A 19,235-nucleotide genomic window follows, 5' to 3' on the forward strand; every position below is an offset into this window, starting at 1 on the left:
GGGCACAGCTCTCTCTAGGTATTGAAAAATCAGCCCATTCCGAACAGGCATGGGCACTACACTAGTCTCCCTCTATAAAGCAAGGATTCTCTGTATGTATGTCGGTTTGTCCTTTGCATATCTTGAGAACCGTTCACCCGATCTACTTCATACCTGACAGGTGGATTGCTGGGGAAACGAGGAAATGCAATGTCGATGTAAAATTGAGGACAACACAACACCATATTGTTTCAGGTTTCTCTACCAGTCGAATAACCTGATTGTAGTTATATCTCCTCTCCCCCCACTAAATCTTTGTACTTGCCTTTTCTTAACATAAAATTGACTCAATGTTCAATCATTGAGAGATAGTTATGATATAAAAGTATTAGAGTCAAAATTGAAGAACTGGAATCAGAAACTTTCCAACTCAGCAGATGTCATGTTGAGAATCTTAGTTTGTCTACCTAACCCTGTAAGGCCCACTGTTGCAATATTACAACAATCACTTTTAGCTCTCCTAAAAAAAAATCTGTAAATCCTTTTTTTAAAGACCACATTTACATAGTCAGTGGGTCCTATTGTTTATCCTTGCAATGCTATTGGATATTAAATGTGTTTATAAGTCCGGCCATCTGGCCTTGAACTCACACTACCTGCAAACTTTCCATAAAGCTCGTCTTCTTGTTTTATTAGACCAGATTTGTCAAGAAATAAGTAAGTAACATGCCTTGGATATTTTTTTTGTGATGATCACAATGTCTAGAACATGTGGATACTTAGTTATTGTGGAATACATTCATCAAACTTGATTTTGAGCTTGTTATGTCTATGTTGTAATTCTACAACGCTGGGTTAGAGCGGTAGTCAAAATAGCATGTATACCTTACACATGACATGAGGACACTGCATTTCTCACATGTTCACATGTTATGGAAAAAATACCAATAGAAATATAATGTCTTTGATGATTCACTATAACTAAGTTCTAAATTTGTTTTCTCTGTTAAAATTTTGAGTTTAGACAAGAATTGAACAAATGAATAAACTGTTCCTGGTTGCAGTATTTGAAGCTCTATCTGTATCAGAAACTGCATCTGTAACTTTTCAGTTAAAAAATACATTTATCTGATCCTGGGCTTTTTTCTGGGCTTTGTTTTTTTGCCCAAATAGTTGCCTGGTACATTAGTTAGAAACAGGTTCTGACTGTTCTGAATGTTTTGTGGGATGGTTGTTGCATTGTTCAGGGACAGGTGTGAATGGTCCTGGTGTAGGGATGTAAATGTTACGGGGGGATGGAAGTACTCCTTTAGGTATGATAAGTAGAGAGCATAATAGGCTAGTCAGATAGTATTGTGTGAATTTAGTGGAATGTGTAAATGAATCAGTATTAATTTGCACTGATATTATTCAGCCTGGAAAATACTTAGTTCTCAATCCTGAACACTTGGTCCACCACCCTATCTATTCCTTCAGGTTAGCTCATACAATGTAATACTTATATGTATCATTAATACATATATTTATTATTTGTTTTTACTTTTTCCATTTCTGAATGCAACCAGCAAAGAGAGGTCTTGTATACAGTGTGCAGGAAGTGATTGTTACCAACCAAAAGGAAGAGAGTGATTTTGAAATGGAATCAGACTGAACGCTGATGCGAGTGACGAAGAGGCAGATTAAGTTGCCAGTAAAGTGGACAAAAAAACCAACAACCCACTGACTTCCCAGCCAGTGATTATCATCGAGCCCCAACCAAACAAACACACCAAGCCCCGTGACAAGGTATCACTTGCTGAAAAATCGCACATTTTCCAGTGAAGACGAAGAGAGGACGCTGCAGACACTGCAATAAAGGATAAACCAACAAGCTATGCAGCAAGTGTGATGTTCATCTTTACTCTTCAGAAGAAAAGAAGTGTCTTTGGGAACATCATTGCAAATGAACATGGCTGAGCATTTGGAATGGAGATTAAATTCAGTTTTGTAAATACAATTTTTTTCTGTTTTTTTAATCAATAAATGACTATTCATAAAAATTTTAAATATATTTGGGCTTTACAGGGGACAACAAAACGAGGACGACACAACACCGTATAGTTTCAGGTTTCTCTACCAGTCGAATAACCTGATTGTAGTTATTTCTCTTCTTCTCCCACTAAATTTTTGTACTTGCTGTTTCTTTACATAAAATTGACTCAAGAAAATGTTAAATCATTGAGAGACAGTTATGATGTAAAACGATTACAGTCAAAATATAAGAACTGGAATCAGAAACTTTCCAACTCAGCAGATGTCATGTTGAGAATCTTAAGGGTTTGTCGACCTCAACACACCTCCAAACCATAAATATTAAGTTCTCCAAATATTCCTAAAACAATATCTCTGCTCATCTAAATGTGTGTCATGTGAGTCAGAGGACATTTTTCCATATTTTCTTGTCTCACTGCTCATATATTTATTTACAATACTTACAAACAAAAAGCAGCTCTCACTACATCTCACAATACATTTCAGTTATATACATTTTTCTTTTAGCATACATTGTGAATCATCTTTATACTTGTTTTAATTAATGTAGAAGCAAACAACACGTCAAAATGTCTGAAGTTCAATAATACAGCAACAAGTAAGAAATTGTTGCTATATTTTTTATATTCTATTTTTATCCTATAATTTTTGTACTTAAAACTGTACTGAAGAATAATGCTGATCTCAGAAACCTAACACAACTCTAAAAATATTGTTTTCAATATGTGGTAAGTATATATTCTTATTTATAAAATAAACTGATAAAATGGATTTTATAATAACAATCAACATTTATTATTATTTCAGTAGTGACAATGGAATGATACAATAAGTTGAAAAAGTGAATAATTATAAAATAATGTGTACATTTGAAACAAATGTTTGAAACAAATGAACCTTTTTCTAGGTCCTAGACAAAGGTTCTGTAAATAAAGATTGAAAACATTGAAGTTATATTTCTACTATATTGTATTTTGTAAAGTATTTGCATTCATTAATCAATGAGATAAACTAATTCACATAGTAGATGAACAGTTTTATGCATATTTTTGTTACAATCTTAGTTATAACTGGTATGCAAATACTTTGGCATCGTGTTTTTATAAATACTCGTCTGTATAATGTGTGTGTCTGTGGTTGTTAAGTGTTTGTTTGCTCAATTTTCTTCTCAATGAAAGTATTTCAGAAAATCTTGAAAAGCTCATACCTGATGATATGATTCTTTTACTTTGGTTGATCATAGTGAACCAAAGTAAAAGAATCAGGTTTGTCAAAAACATACAGAAAGCAGTTGTAAGAAAAACATTTCCTCTGTGCATGATTCAGCACGTAAGGCTGAGGTTGTCACAAGGTTGAACAGACAAGTTTACAGTGGAGCCCTGAGTATCACATTAATTATAATTAATAATCTGTTGTATAAGTAGCTGTGCGTTGTTTGACTTGTAAATAACAGAAAAATCACTGACAAAACAAAAGTACAACCAACCTTTGCGGCAGAGACTCTCAGTTGTTAAGGCGTCTATCTGTCCTGCAGATGCAGTGCAGCATCTCCCTGCATGTGCCAAGGTGGTCCTGCATTACAGCCCTTTTATTCTGTTGGTGAAGCTACTTTCACTCTCAGTTTGCACGTAATGATCATGTGGTTTCTGGGAAACAGAACGTCCATTTACAGTAAATCACCTGATAAAACTTTAACCCATCTCAGTGCACAGAGTTGTTTTCTCTGCTGTGTTGCAGAATTAAGACAATTTAGGAAAACTATGTAGAGACCATGAGAATCACGCGATGCTGATTTCATCTCAGTTTCTCCATAAAATTAAGTTATGGTGCAGTGTAAGATATTAATCAAAAAACTCTTCAGACATTTTAAAATACATTTATTTTGCAGAAGACTACAACATAAATGAAAAAAAACATTCAGATTTATCCTGAATCCTTAAAAAGTGCTGTTTGGACATGAATGAATTTTTAAGTAATTAAGTCAAAATGAAATTGACTAATTAATATAGGCCACTCAGAATTTCGGGGCGGCTGCCTGTGTCAATTTCCAGGCCACCTCCATCAAAATCAGGGTCCCCCCCTAAAAAGTCTTAGAACATTAAAATATTTTTTTCTAATTCAAGGTCCAAAAATGTCTTAAATGTCTTCATCTTTAAGAGGGGAGGCATTGAATTATAAGGATACAATTATGAGGATAAATACTGTGACGTTTCTAATTAATCTACTTAATGCTTTCAGACAGAAAATGAGTTTATGTTTGCATGGTTCTGTAACCATAGAAATAAAAGATTTAAATAAATATTGATTATATGTGAAGTACTACATAAAAAACTGCATTCTTACTCCCCAGAATATAATCGCATTATGTACATAATTTCCTGCCAATTTGCTAGGTATGTAATGAATGACACTCAAACAGCCTCATTACAAGTGCCCTCTAAACTTCTAGAACAAACATCATTTCATTCTATAATACTAGGTACAGCATTGCTATATTGCATGAAATATAATTATTCCTGCATGCTTATACCTATATACATATACCTAAGCATCAGCTCATGCTCCCAGTAGATGCAGAGCTAACCCTGCTAACTAACATGAACATGAATTACAGATGCTAAATGTAGCAACTTAGACTCATATCAGTAACCAGAACATGAAACTTACTTCTCAGTGGATGCACACAGACTCTCACTGCCCAAACTATGCAGTGCTAACTACGTTTCAACTCAACTACAATGACAGATCACTATCCAGCAGTAGATTTCACTAGTGATGCACTCGCAGACATGCATCATTCTGAATCAACTGAAAAGGGATACAACTTAAATCTATCTTACATGTATGCATACATGTATCTTTTGTTGTCCCCCCTGCCCCCGCCCCTTTCTTTCTCTCTCAACTCAACTGGTCAAAGCTGATGGCCGCCGGGAGCCGGGTTCTGCTTGAGGTTTCTTCCCGTTAAAGGGGAGTTCTTCCTTACTGCTGTTGCCAAATGCTGCTCATGGGGGCAGGGCAGGCCCTAGGATTTTGGTGTTCCTAAACTAGATTTTGTTTGTGGCCCCAAAACACTCCCAGTGCAATCACTCAATCTCATAACTGAATGAACACGAACAAAACAATTTCTATTAAAATTATATTAAAATTTGAGAAGTTAAGATACAATCAACAATTACAAAGTATTCTAAATAATAAAGTTAATATATTTAAACTATAAAAAGCAACAAACTTGCACATAACAAGGTCTATATAAAAAGACAATGACAAATGAACACAATAAAACCAAAAATATTTTGCCAAATAAAAATCAATATAAGAGTGCAAAAATATTCTAAATAAAGTGAACACTACAAAGGTCACTGGCAGGGTACAGGCAATCCTCAGGGATATAAAAAGATTTGGATACAATTCTGTCAGTTCCTTATTCTGGACAAAGTCCAGCAGTTCAAATGCAGTCATCCTGTTTGTAACTGAGGAAGGTCTCTGATTTCATTGGCCAGCTCTCTCCCATAAATGTCAGCTTCCTCTCCGCTCCTCAATGTGTTCTCAAGTTCCTCACATTGTTTCTCCAGTGCTTCATCATCCAAGGTTGGGAAGTTTAGCAGTACTCCAAATTTGCTTTTAACTTTTCAAACACTGCAGACACAGTCATGTCGGAGGTGGATGTAGAAGGCTGTGGTACGTCTGTTATGACCTCTGCAGCTGCAGTCACATCAGAAGAGGGAGTAGATGCCCCCGAAGTCTCTGATGATGTCCCCTCAGCAGCAGTCATGTCAGCTGATGACGTAGATGGTCCTGGTTTAGTGGAAGTTCCTCCAAAATATTTCAATAACTCCCCTGAAAAGATTATATATTAGATTATTAAGATTTTTTAAATGTAGGCTGTAAGACATTACATAGATATCTTACATGTATCTTCCAGGCCTATTTATTAACCATACAACAAACGCAATTTTATCCAATTATGCAAATTATCCAATTAATATATGTATGTCCAAATATGATCTACAAAGATACAATTTAACATAGCTAGAAAGCTAATGGTTAGTCTGAAACAATTTAGGATAATTTGGACACTTGATATTTTATATATTAAAATAATAAATAAAAAACACCAATTTAATGTTGCAAGAAAACATTGGTCGCTAGTTAACAAGGAAAGCTGGCCTATAAATGATGCTTGCAATCCTACTCATGTTAGCTAGCAAGTAAATAGCAAGAAATCAAGCTTGTTCTAATGAAAAACACAGTCTCCTCTTTATTTGTTGGAGCCCTGTCTATAATCTCCCAAGTCATCAGCTTCACCTAACACCCATCTGAATGCTAACACACAGAAATGCTCACTTCACAAGAAATACACATTCTCTTAACCAAATTTATATTACAACTGTATTTTCACTTTTGTGCAGACTAGATTAAACCTGTATCACTAGATAAACTTGAATACTCTGTGAGCACATATTATTTCCCTTACTGTATTTATCCTGACGTACCTTTGTATGTGGTTTGCAGGGGCAGACTTTAGCATTAGGCAAGGTAGGACACTGTTGGGCCCCGACTGCTATAGATTTATTACGATGTTTTGATATGATAACATATACAATTATGTCACTATTCTTAGTCATTATATCCTGAAATTACTTACAAAAGGTCCCCAAAGCATATGGTCAATGTGCTTTTCATTCTACTACATTTATCTGACAGCTTGTTACTGGTTACTTTACAGATTCAGATTTTATGCACAAAATATATGATCATCAAATTAGGTATGTTGCATTTATTATAGATGAAACTATCCATCAGTATGTATACATGTTTCCACTTGGCCAAATCATTCAACGGCATAATGTTTCTTTTCACTGCTATGCAGACGACACACAGATATACCTTCCTCTGAGACCCAGTGACCCAAAAAAGCCTAGCTACTGTTGTAGATTGTCTCAGCGATGTCAACTGTTGGATGGCAGAAAACTTCCTTCAACTCAACGACTCAAAAACAGAAATCATACTGTTAGTCCCCCAAATCCAAAAAACCCCATCAGTCTTGCTCCCCTATCCACCAACGCGCTGGTGGAGGACCATTAGGATAATGAGAACACATTAAAAATACCAGGTGTAAACACAAAGGAAATCACAACAACAGTTCAATGTATAACCTTAACCAAATCAATACACGTACAGTACATTGTTTGAGTTAAACATTTTTGCTTAGCCGTACTATGCTTCACTGTGTTACTAGGCTATGCCCAGTTGTTACCAGTCCATGAAGGAAGAGATGCTTTGTGGCGTTCTGTTTTGTAGCCGGTGAATCTGTGGGTGAGTCAGGCTGAGAAGGCTTTGGCTCTGAAGCTGAAAGATGCAGGCGTTGCTGGGGAGACAGCACTCCAGTCGTGCAGAGGGCCCAGGTCACTCCTTGGTGTAGAGTAAGCGGCAAGCTAACTCCATTTTGCGGCTCCTGTACTTGTTAAACTGGCCAGCAGACTTGTGTGTTAGCTGCTGGCACAAGGAAACTTAGTTTCTGAGTCTTAGGCAGGCTCTTGTGTCTTCTGCCGTAAAGAAGAAAGTATGTGTCTGCTGTGAGCAGGCCACACAAGAGAGCAGAGAGCTGCTCCTGCAGCTGCTGGAGGTGTGAAAGAGAGCAAGGAGCTGCTCCTGCTGCAGCTCGTGGAGAAAAGAGAAAGATAAGAGAGGAATCTCTAGTTTTGATAACCTGGATCGATGGGTGGAGCTTCACACTTTGGGTGCGAACCCCGAGGGCTCAGGTTTCTTGGAGTCTTGAAACATGTGGTAAACTGTGGTCCACATGTAGTCCCAACAACAATCACTGCACTCCTCCTCAGAACCCGAGATAAAGGTAAATAGAAACCTGTTGTTCAGTTGTATCAAATACTTTTGATTTCTACATCAAGTATAAATATAACAGATGCATGAAACCGTCCCAGAGTCTCCTGCAGTCTGATGTCAGGTGTCAGTGAACCTCAGTATGCTGGAACCATTTGACTGTTTTGTATTGAAATGTGTCACAAAGCATTTTTTCACAATATAATTTGAAGTTGATCATAACTGTATCTAGTTAGTGATGATTTGAAATATGTGCAGTATTTTAACGCTCTAATGGATTGCATTTTATATATTTTTTAAGATGGATTGGTTCTGTCAAACAAAAAGATGATATATAATTGTGTGTCTAGATTCTGAAGAGCAGGGGAATGAAGAGAAAACACTGACCTCGACTACGATGGACACAGATGGACGAGAGCCTACAGGTACACTCCCACTCACATTACCTACATTTATTGAAGTAGATTTAGTTTTAACCAAGAGACATTTATGAAGGTCTGAACCAGGAAGGAGAACTCATAGATGCAGTTCAACAATGGGATTTATGTGAAATCACCAGAAAAGAAACGATAACATGAACTCTGTTATAAAATATTTACTTTGGCCACAGTTCAACTCCAATTTAGCTCCAATGTTAGCAGCAGGCTAGCTCACTAGGTTCACTTTGTGGTAGAGACCCTTTGCATTACTCACTACACTGTTGAGTAGAGCTGTACTCACATCAGATTACAGAACATTCCAGTTCACCTGCGGAGTAGCTGCCCTACACTCACCTCCCATTACAGCCTACATACCAAACGTTATGTTTTACCTTTAAGACTCGTATTTTACAGCCTTTTGATCATCATCTGTGATGTAAAAACCTATGATCTATCTCTGTTTCCATTACATTAGTTTTGTAGTTAGGTAATTTTGAAACAAGAGAGAGTTTGCAAGACTTGATAGTCTACCATGCTGTTGTCCTGTAACTAGAAAAAGTTCAGTGACAACTGACAAAATGAGATTCGACTCAAGGGTTACTTGACTCATGATAACATTATTATCTCCTTTCAGCAGGGTAGTAAAGGTGTTTATCAACAGCAAGTTGAAAATCACTTCTAATGAATGTAGCTGACAGTACAATGAAAAAAAGTCCTGATAACTATGAAGAAGTGAAGCAGTGATTAAACAGACTGATGATTAATCATGGCTGTTTACACCTGCTTAAGAATGAATTTACAGATATGCTGGAGTTGACTATCCCCCACATTCTCAACATAACTTGTTACATAACTTATCACAGTTAATGTGTTTTGAGATATCTCTTCACTGCACTCCTCCTCAGAACCCGAGATAAAGGTAAATAGAAACCTGCTGTTCAGTTGTATCAAATACTTTTGATTTCTACATCAAGTATAAATACAACAGATGCATGAAACCATCCCAGAGTCTCCTGCAGTCTGATGTCAGGTGTCAGTGAACCTCAGTATGCTGGAACCATTTGACTGTTTTGTATTGAAATGTGTCACAAAGCATTTTTTCACAATATAATTTGAAGTTGATCATAACTGTATCTAGTTAGTGATGATTTGAAATATGTGCAGTATTTTAACGCTCTAATGGATTGCATTTTATATATTTTTTAAGATGGACTGGTTCTGTCAAACAAAAAGATGATATATAATTGTGTGTCTAGATTCTGAAGAGCAGGGGAATGAAGAGAAAACACTGACCTCGACTACGATGGACACAGATGGACGAGAGCCTATGGGTACACTCCCACTCACATTACCTACATTTATTGAAGTAGATTTAGTTTTAACCAAGAGACATTTATGAAGGTCTGAACCAGGAAGGAGAACTCATAGATGTAGTTCAACAATGGGATTTATGTGAAATCACCAGAAAAGAAACGATAACATGAACTCTGTTATAAAATATTTACTTTGGCCACAGTTCAACTCCAATATTAGCTCCAATGTTAGCAGCATGCTAGCTCACTAGGTTCACTTTGTGGTAGAGACCCTTTGCATTACTCACTACACTGTTAAGTAGAGCTGTACTCACATCAGATTACAGAACATTCCAGTTCACCTGCGGAGTAGCTGCCCTACACTCACCTCCCATTACAGCCTACATACCAAACGTTATGTTTTACCTTTAAGACTCGTATTTTACAGCCTTTTGATCATCATCTGTGATGTAAAAACCTATGATCTATCTCTGTTTCCATTACATTAGTTTTGTAGTTAGGTAATTTTGAAACAAGAGAGAGTTTGCAAGACTTGATAGTCTACCATGCTGTTGTCCTGTAACTAGAAAAAGTTCAGTGACAACTGACAAAATGAGATTCGACTCAAGGGTTACTTGACTCATGATAACATTATTATCTCCTTTCAGCAGGGTAGTAAAGGTGTTTATCAACAGCAAGTTGAAAATCACTTCTAATGAATGTAGCTGACAGTACAATGAAAAAAAGTCCTGATAACTATGAAGAAGTGAAGCAGTGATTAAACAGACTGATGATTAATCATGGCTGTTTACACCTGCTTAAGAATGAATTTACAGATATGCTGGAGTTGACTATCCCCCACATTCTCAACATAACTTGTTACATAACTTATCACAGTTAATGTGTTTTGAGATATCTCTTCACTGCACTCCTCCTCAGAACCCGAGATAAAGGTAAATAGAAACCTGCTGTTCAGTTGTATCAAATACTTTTGATTTCTACATCAAGTATAAATACAACAGATGCATGAAACCATCCCAGAGTCTCCTGCAGTCTGATGTCAGGTGTCAGTGAACCTCAGTATGCTGGAACCATTTGACTGTTTTGTATTGAAATGTGTCACAAAGCATTTTTTCACAATATAATTTGAAGTTGATCATAACTGTATCTAGTTAGTGATGATTTGAAATATGTGCAGTATTTTAACGCTCTAATGGATTGCATTTTATATATTTTTTAAGATGGACTGGTTCTGTCAAACAAAAAGATGATATATAATTGTGTGTCTAGATTCTGAAGAGCAGGGGAATGAAGAGAAAACACTGACCTCGACTACGATGGACACAGATGGACGAGAGCCTATGGGTACACTCCCACTCACATTACCTACATTTATTGAAGTAGATTTAGTTTTAACCAAGAGACATTTATGAAGGTCTGAACCAGGAAGGAGAACTCATAGATGTAGTTCAACAATGGGATTTATGTGAAATCACCAGAAAAGAAACGATAACATGAACTCTGTTATAAAATATTTACTTTGGCCACAGTTCAACTCCAATATTAGCTCCAATGTTAGCAGCATGCTAGCTCACTAGGTTCACTTTGTGGTAGAGACCCTTTGCATTACTCACTACACTGTTAAGTAGAGCTGTACTCACATCAGATTACAGAACATTCCAGTTCACCTGCAGAGCAGCTGCCCTACACTCACCTCCCATTACAGCCTACATACCAAACGTTATGTTTTACCTTTAAGACTCGTATTTTACAACCTTTTGATCATCATCGGTGATGTAAAAACTTATGATCTATCTCTGTTTCCATTACATTAGTTTTGTAGTCAGGTAATTTTGAAACAAGAGAGAGTTTGCAAGACTTGATAGTCTACCATGCTGTTTTCCTGTAACTAGAAATAGTTCAGTGACAACTGACAAAATGAGATTCGACTCAAGGGCTTCTTGACTCATGATAACATTATTATCTCCTTTCAGCAGGGTAATAAAGGTGTTTATCAACAGCAAGTTGAAAATCACTTCTAATGAATGTAGCTGACAGTACAATGAAAAAAAGTCCTGATAACTATGAAGAAGTGAAGCAGTGATTAAACAGACTGATGATTAATCATGGCTGTTTACACCTGCTTAAGAATGAATTTACAGATATGCTGGAGTTGACTATCCCCCACATTCTCAACATAACTTGTTACATAACTTATCACACTTAATGTGTTTTGAGATATCTCTTCACTGCACTCCTCCTCAGAACCCGAGATAAAGGTAAATAGAAACCTGTTGTTCAGTTGTATCAAATACTTTTGATTTCTACATCAAGTATAAATACAACAGATGCATGAAACCATCCCAGAGTCTCCTGCAGTCTGATGTCAGGTGTCAGTGAACCTCAGTATGCTGGAACCATTTGACTGTTTTGTATTGAAATGTGACACAAAGCATTTTTTTACAATGTTGGGCCATGGCTACAAGTTTGGCTATCAGCAATAAGTAATGATTATCAAAGATAATTGTTAATTATTAAAATCAATAAAATTATTAATAAGAATTAATAATAACGGGGCACCACCCTGGACTCAGGGAAAAAGATAGCCAATTCAGTCTCAAAGTGTACTAATCCATGAATTTGGGACTTTGATTAATAATTAATTTAATAACTATAAACAAAATCACCATATCAATAGCTAGTTAAGGTTGAAGGATTTGGGGTTCTTTACAGAGCAGTGGTTGGCAAAACTCATTCTTGTGCAACATTAAAACAGACAACAGGTATATCCAAAAGCATTTATTTAACAAAAGGGTAAAAGCAACCCACTGATGTCACCAGTGAACCTAGTGAGCGAGCCTGCTACCTGAGTTTAACTCTTAGATGGTTACATTCATCATAAAGGTTGCTCACATTTAACTGGAGCAGATAACCACAGTAAACTGTGCAAGGTCAGCTCTAGCCATTTTGGTGCCCCAGCCCCCCCCCCCCCCCCCCCCCCCCCCCCCCACCACATTCCACCCAAATTACCCCACCGGCACTGCCTCGTCACCACCTGCTCATTCTACAGTAAAAATATGGACAACAAACATCAGACACCACAATGGTTTCAAGACAAAAATATATTTTTTTATTTTTATGACTTAAAATTACTTCTCAAACAAACAAATCACATATCAAGAAGAATGAATAAATGGTTAAATATTACCAACTACCTGTTAGTAACATACAAGACACTGGCACTTGGTTATTCATAAATTAGGGTTAGAGATGACTCCTTCCACAATGTCATGTGCCTAAAATGTTCTGGACTCTTCTCATGGCTTTTGAGTATTTCACTGTGATTTTTCATGTCATGTCATGTCATTGAGTCCATTACTGATTAATTTGTAGTTTTTTGTGAGAACAGGTTGCAGCAGAAGCAGTAAAGACAATTTTTTTCTTGGAATATACCACCCAGCTTCTCTTGATTTTCTCTCTATTCACTAATTTTCTGTAAAGTAGTGGTGATGGGAACTTCTCCCATCCTGTCATTTTGTAAACGTGGAGTCTTATTTTACCTGATATGGCCTCTGCTGACTAACTCCGTCCTCACCATATCAGACAGGATCTATAGCTGCTGCCTTGATGGACTCACTTACTTCAGGATCTGTTCCAGTTGATGGTGTCTGCAGGCTGTAGAGTAGCAGTGTATGTTGTGTCTGTTGTTCCTTCACCTGCCGGCAAATCTAAACATACATGCAAATATAGTTATTAATCCTTTTGTAAGAACACACAATGATTCATAAATTACAACACATCAGGCAACAAACACATCTGAAGCATTAATTATAGATAACAGATGACCAGAACTGTTCAATTACATGAGTGAAAAAAGAATCCAGGTTTAAATTATCTTTGATGGAAATAAGTTATTCCAGCTTTAATGTGTCCTGTAGACATCTTGAATAAATATAGATGGTTGCAGTCTAATATTGATTATTATTTAAGTTAGCTGTGTTCCCTTTCTTACTATAGAAATTATATTTATGATTCAATATATTTTATTGTGCTACTGTTGCCATGATAATGCAAGTATGTAAGAAACCATTTAATAATAGATAATAAAAATGAAAAAAAAGAATAAATGAATGAAAATAAAAGAAATGAAATGTGTGTGTGCAAGATGCAGTTCCCATGGCTTTCTGTCATCGTTAAGGGTTAGAAAATGGTTAAAGGTTTGGCAAAAGTACTGACATAATAAAAATAGATTCCCCAGCATCCGTTTGTGGACAAAACATTCCAAATGCACAGGATGGGTTATGTTTGTCCATAACTGATTGTGAATATTTGATAGAATTAGAGTAAAATGTGTTTGGAATTTGTCCATATTTACATTAGTTACATAACTGCAGCTGTAACATACAATGAACAGAACTCACCTACTGCAGGCTGTGTTTCACTGCAGGTAGCTGGAGTGTTTGATATGATGTTAGATGTTGTTGACCTGCAGCTGTATTCAAACATACAGAACATCCAGACTGTTACACCACTGCACCAAGTCCTTTGTGTCATTCTACTGCATATAAAGTAGCACTGTACAAATAAACTTTATTTAATTTGACTAAGACCTACATTTAATTAGTAACAATGTGTAATTGTAACATTGTACAACAACAATAGTGATAATAATGACAACGTAGCAGTGAATGATCAATTACACAGACCACATATAACATGGCTGAACTGTCCTGCTTCAGAGGGTGGTGTAGATGGGAGATCAGATGTAACTTCTCCAGCAGCTGGAGGTTCTGCAGATGTTTCCTGAGAGCATCTGGACAGTTATAGAGTAGATATTAGCCTGTTACAAGCAAACACATGTGGCTGCAGAGTAGACAAATAACTGCTGCAGCCTGTTGCACCAGCTGTGTGTAAATTCAAGCTTAGTTATAAGGTGAATTATTACTAAGTTGTAATTTATGCATTAAAAAATGTAAATCATAACATGTCACATGACTCACTGATGGTAAAACAACAGTTTTTCTGCCACACATCATCATTTTCTCATCAATTGCTCCCATTTCACAACACAGTAATCCAGTAGAGATGTGTGTTTGTGTGGTTGTAAATTGCTTGTTTGCTAAATTTTCTTCTCAATAAAATTTCAGAGAGTCTTGAGAAGCATGTGCTTTCTTTTTATTAAATAAATGTTGAGTGACTTACTGAGTTTTTATAGTTTGTCCTACAAATGATGCTCATAACATATTCAGGCAGTAAAACTTTATTTACATACAGTGCATCTAAACCAGATTCATCTTCAGACATATTCATACACTATTTTAACACTAGTTAATTTATAAAAAAGAAAGAAAGAAAGGATTAGGTAGATCAGTTTGTCAGTTGCTCCCAATTGTTGCTCATATGTAGTTTGGATACCGACCCCCCTCACTGCTCTCACATCTCATCCTACACTCAACATCATTTTTCCTACAGATAGTGTGAGGTATTTTTAGCAGCTCGCCGTTCTGCCTGTTTTCTGAGAAATCAACTATTTCTCACCTACATGTTAAAATACCTCAACTCAAGAAAAAAATCACAAGCTGGTCATAGCAAGATTTTCTAATGAGCAAAGTGAAAGGTGACTAAAGTGTTCATTTCTGGTGACATTTACTTGATGAATTAAATTCAACTAATCTGAATTATAATGATATTTCTTTTTTAAATTATTGATTAAAGTGGGTTTAACTGAGTTGTATCTGTTTTTTCCACTTTGCACAACTGAGTATTACAGTTTATATTATCTTTATGAATAAAGTTCATCTTCCTTTAGGTTAAAGAGTGTGAGTCTACCACATAACAACAGGAAATCAACACTCTGTTCTTGGCAAACCGGGGTTTACGCCCTGCAGAGGAGTAGAGAGCGGCAGCAGAGGGGAGGATGTGATAACAGAGCAGTCTGTAGATAATGTTCTGTGCTGAGAAAAGACAAAGGCGTAACCTTCCACTTTTAACGTCTTCATAAAGCTGAAAGTGTTCATTTATTATGTCCAGTTCATTTTGGTTCTTAGTTATAACAGTAACATCATCAGCATTTGCCGAAAACAACCACCCACTCCCCACTACTGTTTCTGGTGCCAGTCAACCTGTCATCATCCGTGATTCTCTTCAATAAAATATAGAGCTGATGAAGGACAAACTTGTTTGACATCTCTCTTAATTTAAGATTGTGCGTATAACAACTGAACTACATCAGTTAGCTTTTAACACCTCCCACACATATTCCTCAGATATCAAATCAAAGGCTTTCTTTTGGTTTAGACTTATGATGGAGAATTCATCCACTGCAGAATTACTGGTTATACATTTCAGTACGCCAAAGTTATTCCACATCAGCCTTCCCTTAATAGCACATGTCTGTTCTTTGCAATTATTTTTTCCAGGTCATCATTTAATCTTTTTAATAATCTATATTCATCAGTGTGATATGTCTCCAATGATCTATTTTATGAGTGTCTCCTTTCTTATAAATAAATGATATGACTCCATGATAAGAGGAGCTGTGTAGTTTGTCTATCTTGATTCCAGCATTAAACACAGAGGTTTGTGTGCACCTGCATCTGTGCACCAACCTGCCTGCACTGCACATCTCTGAACAAACTGAGCAACTGAAGCTACAGAATGAACATGAGAGTGTTGTAACACACAACAGATGTTCACTGTGATCTAGTGCAGAAATTTGAATTTAAAATTTTGAAGGTATGAATTTTATTGCATTCAGAGAGATCAGAACTGTATCAGGTTGACATAAACGTTTGCAACTTTGGGGTTGCTGGAGTCAGATAAACAGGAAGGCCCTGTTCACATCTGGTATTAACATGTGTCTCCACATCCACTTGTGATCCGATCTCACTTCCCCGCTCTATATGAAAATAAACACGGACATCATTTCCGTTTTCAAAGACCAAATTCGTTCGTTATTAACCGGACTGGGTGTCCGCCCTATCCAAAGCTGTGTTCAACAGAGAGAGAGAGAGAGAGCGAGAGAGAGCGAGATAGGGCGAGTGAGAGCAAGAGAGCGATAGCGAGAGAGAGAGAGAGAGAGAGAGAGAGAGAGAGCGAGAAAGAGAGAGAACGAGAGCGGGAGAGAGAGAGCTAGAGAGAGAGAGAGAGAGAGAGAGAGAGAGAGAGAGAGAGAGAGAGAGAGAGAGAGATAGGGTGAGAGAGAGCAAAAGAGAGAGAGCGAGAGAGACAGAGAGAGAGTGAGAGAGAGTGAGAGACAGAGAGAGAGCAAGAGAGAGAGAGAGAGAGAGAAAGAGAATTTGAATTTTTAAAACACCTTTATTTATCTAGTCATCAGATCAACAATGCATTAAAAAACAACAACACAAGATTCAGCCCAGCATGCGTCCAAAGCAGAGCTCCTCCTCATCAATGGAGCACAGAACATTTCTATAACACCACACAGAGACAAAACAGTCCAGATCATTCATCAACCTGTAATAGTTGTGATCAATTTTCAGTCTGCTTGTTATCATTCTGGAACCATTTATCTTGTTCTTTCTGCTGATATAAATGGCCATCTTAGCTTGGCCCAACAGAAAGTTGAACAACTGGCACTTGTCACGAGTCCTCCTCGAGTATTTGTAACTCAGGATGAGTTACTGTTTGGAGAAAAATTCCCCAAACTCACCAAAGAGCCTCTCCAAAAACAGAAACAGAGGAGTTAACCTCACACATTCCAAAAAACAGTGAAAAACAGTTTCTCTCTCAGGACAGAAAGGACAACACTCAGAAACACTTGGATTTAAAACAGAAATAAAAGCATTTACAGGCAGGACGCCATGTAAAACCCTCCACTGTAAGTCTCCCACCTTCCTGGTTAACAGGGTTTTATAAAGTGCTCTCCATTGAGGCCTCACCTCAGCACTCAGACCCAGGTGAGACCTCCATGGTGTGTCAGCACGCCTCCTCAACTTGGCTTTGTTCACCATCTTTACCAACAGCTGGTACATCATTTTTCCAGTTAAACCATTCAAGTTTACACCTCCGGGTACAGCACAGTTCAACAAAACACCAGAGCAGTCTTTAAAATCAGGAGTCAGTGTGATTGCTGGAAAAGGATCAGAGTCGGTTGGTAAAACAGAGCTCTGGCAGTATGAGACCAGGAGGTTCTGTTCAGTCTGTGAGAGCTGGTCTCTCCACACTCTGAGCTGGTTGGTTAGGAGTCTCTCTGAAAAAACTCCCAGCTGAGAAGCCAGAGCAGAAACCATCTCTAGCTTAGGTCCACACAGTCTCACCAGCTGACCCAGTGTGACGACTCCGGAGGAGACAAACCTCTCCATCATTGAGGTTCCCAGTCCACAGAGTGTTTTAAAACGTAGTCCATAGACGACAGGTTCCTTTAAAATCCAGTACAATGAGCTTTCACTCAGCGGCCTGTGCTTCTTAAACATGCCCCACACCCTGAACAGCCCCTGATAAAAATCAGAAAGCCCACTCAGTCTGCGGTTCTGTAGATCCATTAAAAACAAATTCTCAGTCAACCCTTGACCTCCACCTTGGCCCAGGATCGCCCGAGCCACAGGCCTCCACACCAGATCAGCAGGGCCGGTCAGCAGTCTCTGAATGTGCTGGAGGCGGAAAACAGCACCCCTACTGGCCAGATGAATCAGTCCTTGTCCTCCTTCGTCTTTAGATAAGAACAAGACACTCTGTGGGATCCAGTGGAGATGATCCCAGAAAAAGTCCACGATCACCCTCTGGATGTTTGACAGAAGATAAGCTGGAGGATCAACACAGTACAAACGGTGCCACAACATAGAAGCAATCAGATTATTAATAACCAGAACACGACCTCTAAAAGACAACTTCGGTAAAATCCACTTCCATTTTTTCAGTTTGCCTTCAGCTTTCTCTAAAACATTTTCCCAGTTCTTAGAGACAGTGGTGGGATCTCCGAGGTATACCCCGAGGTATTTGATGCCTCCTTTTTTCCAGGTGAGCCTCCCAGGTAAGCTGAGCTGCTTTAAACCATCACCTATCATCAGAGCTTCACTTTTTTCCCAATTAACTTTTGAAGAAGAGATCAGACCAAAGTTTTCCACACTGTCAGCTAAAGAGTCAATGTCACTCTGTTTTTGGACCAGCACTATGACATCATCAGCATAGGCAGAAAGCTTAACAAAAGAGTTGGAACCAGGGAGATTAAAACCAGAGAGTCGTGTTCTTAGTTTGTGTAAAAAAGGCTCTAAGGCCAGTGAGTACAACATGCCTGAGAGGGGGCAACCTTGTCTAACCCCCCTCCCCACCTTAAAAGGAGCACTTCAACCACCATTTATTTTAAGTACACTTTCAATGTCTCCATACAAAGTCTGGATCTGGGCTATCAGACCTGGATTGAAACCAAAAGGTCTGAGTGTTTGCCACAGGTACATATGTTCAACCCGGTCAAAAGCCTTTTGTTGATCTATGGAAATCAGCCCAAGATCTAACCGAAGATCTTGGGCTGGAGAACTGGAGAGGTCCACAACATCTCTAATTAAAGCTATGTTGTCTGTTACCAACCTGCCAGGTACACACTACGTCTGATCCACATGAATGACCTGCTCCATCACCTTCCTCATCCTGTTGGCCAGAACCTTGGACAGAAACTTATAGTCAGTGCAGAGGAGAGAAACAGGACGCTAGTTTTTAA

The 19,235-nt window shown here is 37.8% G+C and overlaps 1 protein-coding gene across 2 annotated transcripts in view; it reads right to left on the bottom strand.

Moving 5' to 3' along the window:
- Positions 1-14,239, bottom strand: part of LOC121903156 (serine/threonine-protein kinase Nek1-like) — a 31,187-nt gene extending 16,948 nt beyond the window's left edge. The window contains exons 1-2 of one of the 2 annotated variants that reach the window (XM_042420037.1): positions 13,204-14,239; positions 3,497-5,847 (exon numbers count right to left, since the gene is read on the bottom strand). The gene's annotated coding sequence lies outside the window, so the exon portion shown is untranslated. Of the gene's footprint in view, positions 1-3,496; positions 5,848-13,203 lie in introns of those variants that run through there. The other variant, XM_042420035.1, reaches the window with a different exon arrangement.
- Positions 14,240-19,235: the final 4,996 nt, after the last annotated feature.

Source organism: Thunnus maccoyii, chromosome 1, assembly GCF_910596095.1.
Source record: "Thunnus maccoyii chromosome 1, fThuMac1.1, whole genome shotgun sequence".
NCBI lineage: Eukaryota > Metazoa > Chordata > Actinopteri > Scombriformes > Scombridae > Thunnus > Thunnus maccoyii.